Here is a 15,596-nt window from a genome sequence, read left to right as displayed (position 1 = left end):
CAGCTCTGGAGCCCTCAGCATAAGAAAGACACGGACCTGTTGGAACGGGTCCAGAGGAGGGTCACAAAAGTGATCAGGGGGATGAAACACCTCTGCTATGAAGAAAGGCTGAGAGAGTTGGAGTTGTTCAGCCTGGAGAAGAGAAGGCTTTGGGGAGACCTTCTTGCAGCCTATCAGTACTTAAAGGGGGCTCCTAAAAAAGATGGCAGCAAACTTTTTAGCAGGGCCTGTTGGGCCAGGACAAGGGGGAACGGCTTTAAACTAAAGGGGGGTAGGTTGAGACTAGAGATAAGGAAGAAGTTTTTTACACTGAGGGTGGTGAAACAGTGGCCCAGGTTGCCCAGAGAGGTGGTGGATGCCCCATCCCTGGAAACATTCAAGGTCAGGTTGGACGGGGCTCTGAGCAAGCTGATCTAGTTGAAGATGTCCCTGCCCACGGCAGGGGGGTTGGACTAGATGACCTTTAATTGTCCCTTCCAACCCAAACTATTCCATGATTCTATGACTATAATTATCACTAGCTGTACTGACAGGGGATTTAAGTCTGATTTCAGTGTATCTTTGTCTTTGAAACTCTAAAGACTCATACAGTAACTTGATTTGTTTATAATTAACTAAAAATGGAAAACTCCGCATGGTGTGAACAATAGCTTGAGGTTGTCACCCATGTTTTAACTGACAAATGAGTACTTAGGCAACATTTTCTAAATTAGGGTGTTTATAATTTTTCTTCTTTATAAACAGAAAGTAGAAGGTATTTAATTACCAAGCCTTAGTTTTTAGTATCATCCTTATTATCATTATCATTTTTATTGTTGTTGTTGTTAATTATTATTATTATTATTATCATTATTATCATTATTATTATTATCATTATTATTATTGAGATTCTTGCACAATGAATAAAATTACCTGTGGATTAACATATGCTACCACTGTTTACTTGGCTTTGAATCTTTACTGTGAGACTAGTTCCAATGATCTGAGTAATGTGTTTCAGGCCTCATGTAAGTATTATCTGACTTTCAGTACTTCTTTCTGACTGATTAAAAATTCAGTCTCAGATGCTGCATCACACAAACTCATCTTCTTTCCTCTTCAAAGGACTTGAAAGTGATAACAGGTTATATTAAGTCATGCTGGGAAAAACTGCTGCATACAGTTGCCATAGAATCATAGAATCATTTAGGTTGGAAGAGAGTCCAACCGTAAACCTAACACTGCCAAGCCCACCACTAAACCATGTCCCTAAAAGCCACATCTACACATCTTTTAAATACCTCCAGGGATGGGAACTCAGCCACTTCCCTGGGCAGCCTGTTCCAATGCTTGACAACCCTTTCGGTGAAGAAAACCTCCCCTGTCATGCAGGCAAGTCAAATGCACTCCCTTCCTTCTGCTGTCACTGGCATTGGGAGTCAAAGGGGTTACTTCTTTCATGTTGGTGTCTTGAGAAAGTGTGGGGAGGCCCCCAAAATTTCATGTGCTAGCTCTTTGAGCTGCCTGTGTAATTTAGACCTCACAGTGCTAAGACATGGTAAAGTCTCTCTCTTGCACTTGAAATGCGTTACTGCTTTTTTCCAGGGTATTTTCTGACATGCTTTTCTGCTGATTGGCAATGTTATTCGAGCAGGTACCTGAACAGCACATTTCATTTTCCCAGGTCATATTAGGTTGCTAGGCGTGTATCAAGTAGTGGTGGAGACAGGAGAGGGGATGGTGTTGAAGCAATGTGGTTGAGAAAATTTCATCTGTCTGGCAAATGTCAGTTTTAAGCAGGTGTGAATCAGCATGATTGTGCTGGGCTGTGTTAGCACAATGCCATGGTGTCATCCTGTCTTGTACCATGTGACATCTTATTATGTTAATGTATTTATATAAGTGGATAAAATTAGAGTTGCCATTAGTAGCAACTTTGGATTGCCTAGATTTGCATTTTAAAAATCTTTTTTGTATGTCATGCATTTTGTTATTCCTCCTACATATAACAATAAAGGTAATGAATAAAACTTTATTATCAGTAATGTGATGCTATGCTGCTTTGTTATAATAGCTATGCTGTTGCAATACTGAGAAGGGTTACTTTAAAAAGTAAAATCCTATTATTATATTTTAAAATCATAGTAACTGTATCTATACAAAGAAATTGCATTTCTTGATGAGAAAACAATCATATGAGCTAATCTCAGTTCTTGTTTACTTGTATTATAGTAGAGTCCATTACTTTTTTTATAATAAGGACCAACCACTGTACAGATTCCAGAGGTTATTACCTTTCACCAAAAGCTCTGAATACAAGTAGAGAACACTGGTAAATGAGAGTTGCAAAGAAGCCTTATAAGCATCATTTTTTAACCTGAGATAGCTGCCTAGCTAGGCAAAGACAAAATCTGTAAATTGGCCGGTACCTTAAAGTTTGTCCCATGTGCTGGATTCTGTAATGAGGATGAATTTCTGGTGTGTTTCATGGTATTGCAGGCATGCATGTGTGAGCTGTGTCATCAAAGATGTGGCCTCGTATTCACTGCACATGTGATGGTGGATGCAGGTCCATCAGAGCTTCTCTGAGCACCGGCCCCAGTGGAAAATGTACACAGCTGGATACAGCATAGTATCACAGCTTCTCTCCTGTCCTGGGTCCCTGTGTACCAGACTCAACTGGCTGGTGGATCTGTGGACTTTGACTCACTTTCTCTGTGCTGTTGGATCCTAGTAGAGACAGAGGCTGCCCTGCTGTGAGAAGAATACAGGGAGCATACATACTGCTGCAGAGAAATGTGAGAGGGAAACAACTGAGATCCATGCATATTAAGTGAGTTTTGCATACCTGAATCTGTGAAAAGGGAAGGAATTGAAGTCATTTCAATGTAATCCCCATCCAGTTCCTTAGTCAGAAGTCCTTTTTTATTGTTGTTCACTGCTTGTGGGTTTGATGCATGCAGATATTTTAAAAGTGCAGGCATATCTGAGTGTGGTACATGAGTCTGCAACTAATGGCCGTGTAGATTTTGACAGGAATTTTCCGTGGAACATCTAGTCAAATGAATACTTTTACATTCATTGTAAGTTTCATTTGCTAAGGAAAGATGTCAATTTTTATCTGATGATACTTAGTGCTCCTGCCTTATGTTGATGTTGGTTTTAGAGGCTTCAACATAAAATAAATGAAAAAAAATTAAATGAACATCCCTATAGACAGCTCACTTTTACCCTAGGAGATCTGTCATGAGATCAGATTGCTCCTGATCTTTTCTTAAAATTTAATTTGACTCCATTGGTGTATTGTATTATATTAGAGATAACTCTTGGCAAAATTTCAGAACTGTTATAGTTACTGCATGATGACTGCAGAAAGAAGAGCAGTAAGCCTTCGGTTTATGATGCTGTATTTTCTTTTCTGTAATACATAATTGCATTCACATATTCCTGATCTACAGTTTTTCAGGCCGTATTTTCAATGTGGAAAATAGATGTAATGATATTAAAGACTTTGTTTATTTGATTGGTTTTCCAGTCTGCTCCTGATCTTGCTCAAACACACTGATAACTGGACTGTGTGTCTGACCCTTTTAGAAGTGCTTGAGCCTCTCCCCAGTTCTGCGCAGGATAAATATGTAAAACATCCTACAACATCAGTTTCAATTGCAAAAAACATGTTTTGCAGGTTTTTAATTTAGATTTAATGAGCAGGTGACTCAGAATCACTGCCATCACCTAATGTCCAACAGTTGGATGATATAAGTTGGTGGTCTCATGATGTGCTAGCCCTGAGCAATGACATGCATTGCTAAGATCCCCGAGCTGGCATAAGCAGGCTCGCTTTAGGACTGATTGCCCTGTTTATCCCAGTGGATTACTCAGGCTTCTCTACATTAGGCTCCATTTCACTCTAAGAATATGCCTTTAGTGCTTGCACTTGGTGTGAATGCGCTGTTACTACTCTAACCTCAGGAAGAAACTTTCAGAGAGTGAATGTGTGAGGCAAGCTCATTTGTTGAAGTCTGGAGTAAAATATGAAAAATCTTGAAATGTTTGCAGCCCTGTTGTTAGGAACACCCAAAATATCAAGTAGGGATAGAGGATTGCATCGGAACATCAGAAGATGCAGCTGAGATTATTTAACTCAATTTTGGTTACATAAAACTGACTTGTCTATTACAGCCTGGATTTTCTGTTTTCCATTTGGATTCATTTAATAGGCATTCTATTTTTAAGCTAAACAGGCAACTGTCAGTCTTTCATAGGTTTTTCACTTCTGTTGAGGGAGAATAAAGCTTTGCTGAGAAATGAGCCTGGGTTTTAAAAAACAAGTTTTGATGTTATAAGGGTAGTTTAAATACCATATAACTGGTTCCCTTATGTTATAGGGACATTACATAAGTATGCAACCAAATATTTTTAAATAACTGAGAATATTTACAACATACTAAACATATGTGGATGGTCATTGAGATTTTGGATAAGAAAGTTTCGAATAACTTATTTTTATATAAACAGGATAGTCTGTTCTAACCAAAAATACAATTAAATTACAACTTACATTATTAATGCAATTGAGAGAGTTAAAAGAAATACCCATTCAAGCTTGACACTACGTATAAAAATCACTGCATCATTTGGTAGGCTAATGTTATCCTCTCTAGGTTTTGTGTATGTATGAATGCTAATGTTAACTTATACTCAACAAGATAGCAGCGAGTGTCTCATAAATATGCCACCTCATTTAATTGTTGTTTTAAACCATTGCTGTCCAAAGTCTGTAGTGGATTTTTAAATTTTATTTCTGTGATCAAAGCCATAAAAAAGACAAGCACAAAAAAAAGCCAGCTACAAGCACCTTACCACCTCTGTTACCTCCAGTGTAAATGTCTTCCATGTTGAAAAGAACCTATTATGAGCTTTTCAGTAGTCTGAACTCATCAGAGATTAACCCTGGTTTTTGTCAGGTTCCTTGGCTGGTCATAGTTGTTAGGAAAATGGATGTAGAGTAGGATATTTGTCCTTGTTATAAATTTGCATGACACCAGATCAGCCACACCAAGATCAGGCAAAAATTTGAAAAATATTTTGGTACACCTCACACTTATTTCTTAACTTTTGCTACCCACAATGATATATACTGTGTTTGAAAATATATTGCTAGAATTTCAGATATTGTTACAACCTCCCCAAAATCCTCTAGTGGATTAAAAATAAAAAAGCATTTTGAGATATGGTGATGCTGGGTGTAATTGAAACATCTAGACTGACTTGCTATGATAGGTTCTAAGCAGAGATGCATGTGAGAGGAGGAACTAATGCTGATGTTGTTTTGAAGGCTGTGCACCTTTACAGGACTATGATGACAATGATGAAGAACACACTAAAAGTTCTGCAGAGGCCCTTTCTGCCGCAGTATCAGCAGAACTCCATCTTTTCTCAAAAGCAACAGAGCAGCTCCATTGCTAATACCTAATTAATGCTCTGTTCTATCAGTTATTTGTCACTGACCACGTAGATCTCATCTCTAAAAACCTATCTGGCCATTCCCTGCATTTCTCTATTTTTGTCAGGCTCTTTTGCCTGCCGAACTGCTATAGAGGTGTTTTTTCCCAAGGTAGAGCCTCTGTTGCAAGTAGGGGTTGTGAAGATAAATTTCACCTGTAAAGCCAAGTATCCAAATCTTTGTAGATGCATTCCTCACAAATATTTCTCAGTGGCTGAAGCAGAGAAGGACGAGATGCAGAAAGCTTTGTTGTTGGCAGCAATTGCTGCTGCTACTTCAAGATGGGACTGATGGTTCCTTCTGCAACCGAGATTCAAAGCTAAGACAAACACTGCAGTGAAAGTCAAGTAGCTGCCCGCAGGTTTGGTTATGACCCTTAAATGTAGCCATGAGTGCATGAGAAAGCTGTTTTGCTTGTGCAAGCCATTTATTTTAGCCCAGGACAAATATAAGTGTGGCAGTAGAAAAATAACCTTGGATATGGAAATGCAGTTTCTGATATCAATTGGTAAGTCTTCATGCAATTTTGACAGTAAGGGCAACAGTATCAAAATAAGATGTCCTTTGGCAAAAATAGAACTTATTCAGTAGGTTTAGGAAAAAACACTATATTCAATTAAATGTTTGAAAAGTTAAACTTTTTACTGGTGTATTACTATTCAGTTTTCCACGGGACGTCCATCCTTCAGCCACTGATAGTTTGTTGTCTTTTAAAATTGGTATAATGTTGTTTTCTGTTATATTCTTTCAGAAAGGACCAGTAACTGGATGCCAAGGTTTCTCTGCTTGCCCTCCATGCCACGGGTCCCTGGAATTCTTCAGAGGGATCTTGTCTATTGCTGGTAGCTCTGGCCTGGAAATTAATGAATCATGGTGGCTATTTAGAAAGTAAGATACCATTCCGAACATGTTCTTCTGTGGGGAAGAAATAAAGAGCATATAATCTGAGAGAGGAACCTTGGCTATGGCTAATGCGTTGGTATTTAAATAAGAAAATCTAAGCAGGAGAAATTTGAACTAGATGCAGAATGGCAATCTCAGCAGCTCACTCCGTTACCTCTGTTTTCTTTCTTTAAGCAATCTGGTGGACTGATCTGTGTAAGGAGAGAGAAATTCAGCGCTGATACTTTTTCTGTATTTCCCCAAGGAAGAACTGAAATTGTGTTCTTTGATACTGATACAAAAACTGCAACCCTGTATTCAAATTCATTCCAAGCTGGTGTGAAAATATGTGAGTTTCAATTTAGTGCCTCAGATAATGCTTTCCCATCTGGAGGAACCGATCCTAGGAAAAATGTATTGCCAGCTACCTTGACCTGGGCAGCATTCACCAGAGGCAGTTTTTAAAAACTGTAATTCTCCGGGAAATATATTGAATGAGTGCATCCTCTTGTTTCACTGGTAAGCAGAGGCCATTTGCTGGAATGTGTTTGTGCCTTTAAGTTCCCACATCCTTTCTTTACGTAGTTTGTAATTTCTGGGCTGCAAGCATGGTTTATAGTAATGGAAACTAACATAAAACTGAACTGAGTTTTGCTATTTAGTATGACTGCATTAGGTGGGTTATTCAGTTGCTTTATCTAGTGCAGTTATTTGCTGGTGTAATGCAATATTTTCTATAAATATCCATATAAGGAAATTGTCTGTATTGGAGAAAGAGAGAGGATACGCAGACACAAAGACTGGGAGGCATTCTGTTCAACTCTAGCAAAGACACTGCTGTTGTTTTGAGTTATTGATCTGAGCCCTGAGGACTGGAGTTACAGAGCGGAAGTGTTGCCCTGAGAATAAGCAGTGCTTGTGTCATTGGTGACAGGACAGAGTTTATATCCTTTCTTGTTTTTATGATATTTGAAAAAAGGCTAAACTTAGAGTGATGTAGATAATGTTCTTCCTGTTTTGCTTTTGTGCTCAATAATAATGTTCCTTAAGCATATAATCATGATGAACCAGCTACCAGGTTTTTTTCAGACTTTTGCCTCATGAGAAAGCAAGCTGCAGAAAACTAACCATATACAAAGTATTCAGCAGAGAGAGCAAGACAGTGCTTGGGGGGAGAGAATTTATACGGTGTCATTTTGGAAAGGCTGTGCTCCTGTTAAAAAAAAAAGTTTCACAAAACTAAAATGTGAGAATTTGAGCAAGATAAGCTTTTCAAACTTACTAGGCTAGTGTGAAGGAAAAAGGCCAGAAAGCCCATGGTATTTAGCAGTCCCTGTGGAGGGGCAGCATGCCCATATGTACAAATTCATAACGGGACGATCAGTAAGTAACCTATGTCTTCCAGCAGTGTTATATGATACCAACACATACTGTAATATCCTGATAGCTGCTGTGACCTGGACCCCAGTTCCTTGGACTGCAGTTCATGGCTGCTGTAACCAGGTATCTGTTTTCTTCTACAGGACTTGATATTCTTGGAAACCCTCCACTTCTCCCCTGCTGTATGCTTTACCTACTGTCACTGCAGCACTTGGACAAGGTGTGTGAAGGCAACAGTCCCATTCTGATCAAATTTTCTTGCACTTCACTTTGTCACTTGCATTCTGCTGTCAGTGGGGGAATGAAGCCCCATGCTTTGACTCCAGTAAAATCAAATGTCTTGCTTTCATTTCATAGTATCAATGTATCTTTTGACTATTTGTTTCAGATCGTCTTATTCTTGCGCATTGTTTTTTTCGGTAAAGTACTCACTACCTGGTTAAAAGTAAATGAAAGATTTTTTTTTAACACCTCCCCATTTGTATTTAAACCTTGCCTTACAGTTTGTTGAAAATCATCTCTGTTTAGGCAGGCAGCAAGGTGTGCCTCCTGTGATTCATTAAGATGATGATGCTTACCCTTTCCCTTCTGCTTCAGTACATCTAAAAGCTTTAGCTGCATAACTCCAACTTGCTAAATTGAAAGGAAACATTACTCAGTGTACCGAGTGCCACAACTTTGAGCTGGGTTTTTAGGAAAATATATTTCCTTTCACAGTGCGTGTTCGGAATGGCCTTTTTAAGATACTAACTCTTAATACCAAAAAAAGTTTCCATGGTAGACAAAATACCATGGAATAGAAAAATGTTGGAAACTGGGAAGAGGGGAGAATTGATAATGAATTTAAAAACATAGAAAAGAAAAGAAAAATATGGAGATAATATATGAATAGGAAAGCTTTTTCCTAATTATGACAAAGCTTTACTAATTTTCTTTTTTCAAGGAATGAGTTTCATTCAGTAGCAGAAGAATTCTTCAGGTATGTAGAAAAAAATTGGATGGAGGGGTTTTCATTTTCCAAATTTCAGAATTATATTAGAATTTCAGACTCCTTCTTATTTCTCTCAGGCTTCTCCTCCCTTTCTCTTCATTTTTATTGTGGAAGCTAGATGACCCTTGTTGTTCCTCACCTAGAGCATCTCTGCCTTCAAATTCACATTTTAGTTTTGGCTTATTTGCAGACTCCAGGTGAGCAAAACTAAAGGAGATGAGGAAACCAGGTAGAAAAGCATCCACACCACTCATTTTCTTAAAATAGCATGAGCACCTAAAGAAATGGAGCATCCACAGGGAAAGAAAGGGCTAACAGTTCAGAGTTTAATGGCAGGACAGTTTAATGGCAGGACACAGAATGAAGCCAGCTAATGATTCAGGGCAAAAAAATGAGAAAAACTCATAATGAAGAAGTAACTGCTGTATGTTAGAAAACATGTTAGGAAGGAGTAAAGTTTCCAAGAGCAGATATGTTGAGAGCCACCAAGTCTCCCAAGGCTGGGTGAGCATCAAAATGAGTATTCCTGTGGGCCAATACTATTTTTGAAGGGCAATAATATTTTGCAAGGACTAACAGAGGAAAAAGCAGGAAAAAAGTGTGTAATGAAAACTCCCCAATCCCATTCACTGGGGATTCACTTCAAAAATACATGTTTTTGTTTGAGTATTCCACAGTTAGGCTGAGAAGATTCATAGCTGGGTGTGAAAATGGGGAAAAGTGCATTACAAGAAATCTTTGGTGCTTGCAGTGGAGCCTCTGCTTACAGCAACAAATTATTACCACTCTGTATACTGTAGTTTTGTTTCATAGGCTTCAGCACCACAGTCCAAGATCTGATACAATTCACATGGTTTGGGCTTTCATTTTTTTAATCAGAAAGATGTTTTGCTTGATCTGCCATAACACTGACTCTCTAGCTGTGGTGATAGACATCCACATAAACCAAATTTCGTCCTCACTCTCCTCAGTATTCATCTGAAGTACTACTGGTAGAGTCAGTAAATTTACTTACAGTTTATAATGCTATAAATGATTGAATGAAGTTATTATTTATTCTCTCTCTCTCCGTGTTGTTATTTAGCTGAATTGTTGTGATAATTCCAGAGAAATACAATGTAGTGATTCTTAGATTTATTTTTTTTTTTTAGACTTATGACCTTTGCAGTCCTCTCTTATCATTCCCTATTTCTGGGAATATTGACTATGCTCACACTATACTCAAGAACATCATCCTCTGACCCTGTCAACTTTCTTGCTTGAGGTGATAAAGTGAGACCTGATTGGAGTCACACATTTGCCAATAAAAAACTGAATTCCTGTCTCTTGATTTCTTTATAAGATGCAGTCAGTAAATTAAAGGACCGGTGTAATAACAAGGGCATTGAATTTTCCTGTAGCAGAAGTTACACTTTTTGGTGTAATGTATAATGAAGTTGGTTGATTAAAAAATGCTTAAATCCATCTTCATCTTTAGTCACTGTCTTCAGGAGTGGAATGTTTTAGTTTTACTTTAAAAGTTAACTATTAAAATCTTATCTCTCTCTATCACAATAATTCTGTCATACATACTTTGGCAGGATAATGAAGCCTTAGGTATTAAAACAGGTTCTTCATTGTTCATTCATGCATTCTGACATCTCGCATTCCTAAACTAGTACAGTCTTTGACTTTGAAAATATAGCATCGTTATTGGTAGCCTTCCTAAAGATGTGAAAGATGGTGCAGCAGCATTATATTATGCATAAGTTGAAAGAAGCTGCTCTGTTCCTGGCTAGGGAAACACTGAGATTTTGATCACATGTGAGCAAAAATCATGACTGAAGTATCACATTCTTATGCATGCAGTAAAAGCTCAAAATATAGTGTGTTTATTCTGTATATAATTATAATACTTAAATGTTACTCTATAAGTTTATACACACATACATATTAATAGGTAAAGATATAATTGCAACATCATGGGGAAAATAATTATTTAACGCCCTGAGAATATATTTCAGACACATGCTTGTAAGTCCACCAAAAGGAGGTGTGCAGTAAGAGCCAGGGCATTGTGTACTCAAATTTCAATCCAAAGTAATTTATTCCAGTGTTATAAAGTGTCCTTAATGTCCTTATCTCCTCTTTTATAATAACTGTGGTATGCAGCTGAACTGTTTGTTAAGGTAGCTAATATTTCTGGGGACAAGTTTCTCCATTGTCTTCTCTATATAACCTGGCTTCAGTCTTGGAAAGTTTAATTTAGTTATTCCAGCAAGATCTTTGCAGCTAGAAAAGCTCTTCACTAGCTTTGGTTGCTCCAGACCTTAGCTTCACTGAGTCCAGTGCACCAGCCTGTCTTTCTGGCTCACCTTGTGGTGGTCTTTGCTGTTTATACATCAGTTTCTTCCTTGCTGCCTGCAGTATTAGAGACTGAAGAAAGCATGTACAGTCATCTCGTTTGCTTACTGTTTTGTAGAAGGCTGGATAATATGAGTTAGTTCATCTTTGCCACAGTTAAGTTGTAATACTGTTTTGATAACAATGAGAGAATTAAAAAACCTCTTTGGTGGAGGTGGCCCCAAGAAATTTAATCATTGACTGAAGGTATCAGACAAAGCTGTTTTGCCTCCTGCATCATTGACTTTAGAGTCCTGCTTTCCAGATGCATGATATCATCACTAGACTGTATTATCTCTGCTTTAGATGACCATTATGTAGTTAGAAATAGTCATTGCTGAACTGAAGTTTCTGTCTACATGTGGGAGGTAGTGGTCTATCAGTATTTAACCTGGATGTACATATAATAGCTTACTTTTTAAAGCACATTGATTTTGGAATAACTTTTTAGTATGAATCCTCTTTAGCTAGAAAAGGTTATTAAATGTGTATTTCTGTGACTTGGGATGACACTGCTCTGTATGTGTAACTAGCAAAACTTGTATTAATGTGGGTTCATGTCAATGGGTATTTTACACCTGATTTGCTTTAAATCTGATTCCAGAATATCTGGTACATATCTTCTGTATGTAGTCACACACAAAAACACAGAAAAATGTCCCAAACTCCCAGTTCTTGATCTCTTTCTACATTTCAGCTGACGTTGATGCTGATCAGCATGAACTGTCCAATAGTGTGGAGCAATCTATTAACATATTTTATTTTGAAAGCAATTTCCTTCCTTCTTCAGGGATATTTAGAACATAGTGCTTTCTTCATGCAAGTGAGGGACAAAGGTTATACAGCTGGCTTTGTGCCTGAAAAGTATTCCCAGATGTTTACCAAGATGTTTACCATCTTATATTAACAATTTTATATGCAGAGTATATTTCCAGGTGTCTTGATCCCTCAAGAAAGGGGTACTGTGTTTGGCTTGGGCCTAGTCCAAACAAAATGAGATTCCATCAAGTTTTATTGCTGCATGTCCAAAATCCTTAGCCTTAGTGGCTCTGTCCCTCCAGCTCGTAAGCTCCAATGTAGTTATGCTACCTTCATGCTGAATAACTACATCTCTTTGCGGAAGCCACCACTGATGTCTGCTGTGATTTTGGCACTGAAACATTTTACTTTTGGGGTGTAAAACATCAGGAAGAGACAGATGTATACAAGCTGCTGCCATAGGCATTTTCAACATAGAAAAGAGAAGACATTCGTTATTCTTGTAAATCACTGTGCTTCCATACATGCGTGTTGTGGAAAAGTGTGAGATTGCTCCAGGTTTCATCACCTCTGCTAGGAATGAGAACTCCAATAAGAATGAAATCCATTGGAAACTTTTCTTTCCCCACCAAGATTCCCTACAAAGGAGACATTCTTGAGGAAGAGCAATGGGGAACAAATGCAGTGCAGCAGTCAAGGAAAATCTTGGTGCATCTTTCAGAACAGGATGGTTCTCCAGGAGGTAATGCCATCCCAGCTTATCCATTTCACTGTTAGAAGAGGACATAATTGTGTCTTATCTCTAAACCACTTTTCTTTAACGTATTTATTACCAGTGTCTGACCTATGTCTCATGTTTTTCATGCTGAATGGATATTACTGTCTTTGTAAAATATTCACAATAACATTCAGAAACCTCACATTTCTGTTTTGATGATCTCATTTAATGAAATTTTATCGAACAGTTTTACAATCACAAAAGAAACACTCAGTGCAAAGCTGGAAACATTTTTATTGTGATGTTATCTGTTTTCATAGTTCTCCTTTATGCTCTCTACAAATCACATCAGCCTCCTCATGGCACTGAAGTTATGTTATAGAATGCAATATATTTGATGGTGTATCTGTCATTGAGAGACGGGTTTGGTTAGGCGACTGTGACTAGAGGTTTTATACAGATCAGAGCTCTGTTGACCAAAATCTGGCTCACTGTTTGAGAGGGAGTAGCTGAAAAACATCAAAGAATAAACTTAATGTCATACTGTGTTGTGGATGTGTTACTTCTTACACAATGGGACAGACAAGTCTGGTCTTCAGATGAGTTTGTTGTATACTGAATGCATGGCAGGTTAATGCTTATTACCTGGCTGTCCCCATGGAAGGTTACATGCAGCTGAAGCAGTGATTCAGGGTAGGGTCTTTTTCCTCATGAGAAACACAACCTATTCCAACCCTAATTTTTCAGGTTTCCTTAGGAAACTTGTCTTCATGGGAACCACATGACTGTGTCCAGTACGTGTTAGGAATATTTTTTTCTTTCTGAATGTTGGTTGTCAGGAAAGTGCTAACTCTTTTATTTGATATTTAAAAGCATCACTTTATTCATACAACCATTAGATCCTTCCATTATCATTGACCTGATTCAGCATAATTTGAATTGGCTTGCACCATGGAACAGTATAACCATAAAGATGGGCAGGTTGCCCTTTAGCATTCTTCAAGAGCCTAATGATTTATTTTATAATCATTACCATTCCATGTGAATCTGGAGATGTGTTTATCAAGTAATTCTGTTTCATGGGGATTGGTTGTTGAACATATTTGCACAGAAATAGGATTCTTGGGGGAATGTTCATTTTTATTGTTTCTATTCTAACTACAAAGATAAGCACAGAAAATCCCATCTATTTAAATCATCTGTTACTTTTTGAAATAATTTGCTGTAATTTTCTCTAAATGAGCCTTTTAAAGCAGGTGTTGTGCATGCTCTTGAGTACTAATGTCTCTCAGTTCTGAGGAAATTTATTCATAAATGTATTCACCTACTTCTAGTGAGAGTAGCAGGAATAGAGCTGCAGGCATGCAATGGGTCCTAGGTGAGAGGAAGAGGATGAGCAGTGGTACTCAGTGTACCCTTTTCTTTGACATAATACATGGACATCTTCCATCACCACCACAAAAAGAAGAGGGCAGAAGAAGCATCAATGTTGTGTAGGTGCTGTTGCACTGTCTGTACTTGTGAGGAAGTAGGTGGAATTTGATCTTGCCCCTCCTCTGCTCCCTGTATCTAATTCAAAGCATTTAGATCATTTTATGCTCTCACTTTTTCACATATTGCCTCCAGTAATTATACTAAAATGGCAACTAGGAGGGAGGAGGGGAAAAAAGCAAACCTGTCATGTGCCTGTACTTAATCTTAAGCACCTCAGATTGTATCCACTGATCCTAAAATAAACTTTCTAGTTATGACATCTGACTTTCAACCAAAGTCAGTATTTGCCTGAAATAAACAAAGACTAATTTATTTGAAGTCCTTTGGCGCCCTTGTCTGGAAGAATACCAAATGTGTTTGGGTTTTTTTTTTCCTGCCAATAACTTCTACAAGACAGGAGATATTTGAGGGCAAGGAGGCAAACTAACAAATGATATGGCTGCCACAGAAGATGATCTGACAGGTCCTCCCTGGCCAAAGGCTGTGAAACCTGGGAAGGGTCTCAGGGTGCAGCTGAATTTCATGCCCTGTAGTCATTTCCTTCACAAAACAGCCTGAAGCCTGTGCTGCCTCCCTCTCCCTCATATTGCTAGTTGTGCCACTTTGACAAAGATAGCATGGATACATTTGCTGTATTAGGAAAACATGTTAGGGGGCACAGCATCCTTTTTCTGCTGTACACTCTGATGAGGCCATTCTGGTGTGCAGTCTCTCCAGTACTTTTGGGTTTTGTGACTTCAAGGAGGCACTTGAACTGTAGGCCACTCAGTATTATGAAACTTGTGGGTTCGCTTTCGTCCTCGGTTTTTAGGATCTCTTATATCCCAGTGCTAATGTTTCATGGATTTTTTGATTGAGAGGGAAAAAATTATTTTTCTAACTATATGCCAATTAACAGGACTCAAAAACCTTCATTATGATTTTTTCCTAACGTTGACAAGCACACACTCTCCTGCCCCTCCACCCTTTCAGTATTTATTGTTTGTCTGACAAAGTCATGGTCTGCAATTGTAGATTCCTTTGGGCTGGAAACAGGAAACAGCTGGCAAGCTGCAGTGCGAGGGGTGATATCACATATAGCAAGTTGCTTGCAGCAGCAATGGTTCCTTTTAGGTCTCTTTCAGACTGAAAGGGGCCAATGTATGTGAGTAACTGGCTTAACCACCCAAAGCAGCCACCTGTCGTTGCCATGTCGAGGACAACAGTGCAAATTTCAAAGACAATGAGAAAGGTGATATTTGTGCACAATGAATGAAGCTGGTTGTTTGTGTTGCAGTGGCTGACTAGATGGCATTCAAAATTTGTATCTTGGAAATATGACTTCTTTGGCTGGCTGGACTTAGAGGTCTTTTCCAACCTCAATGATTCTATGATTCTAAGATCATCGAGTCCAACCGTCGACCCAACACCACCATGCCCACTAAACCATGTCCCTAAGCGCCTCATCTACACGTCTTTTAAATACCTCCAGGGATGGGGACTCCACCACTTCCCTGGGCAGCCTG

The sequence above is a fragment of the Aptenodytes forsteri genome, unplaced genomic scaffold (assembly GCF_000699145.1).
Source record: "Aptenodytes forsteri isolate BGI_AS27 unplaced genomic scaffold, ASM69914v1 Scaffold69, whole genome shotgun sequence".
NCBI classification, from domain to species: domain Eukaryota; kingdom Metazoa; phylum Chordata; class Aves; order Sphenisciformes; family Spheniscidae; genus Aptenodytes; species Aptenodytes forsteri.
Note: the sequence above shows the minus strand (reverse complement) of the source record.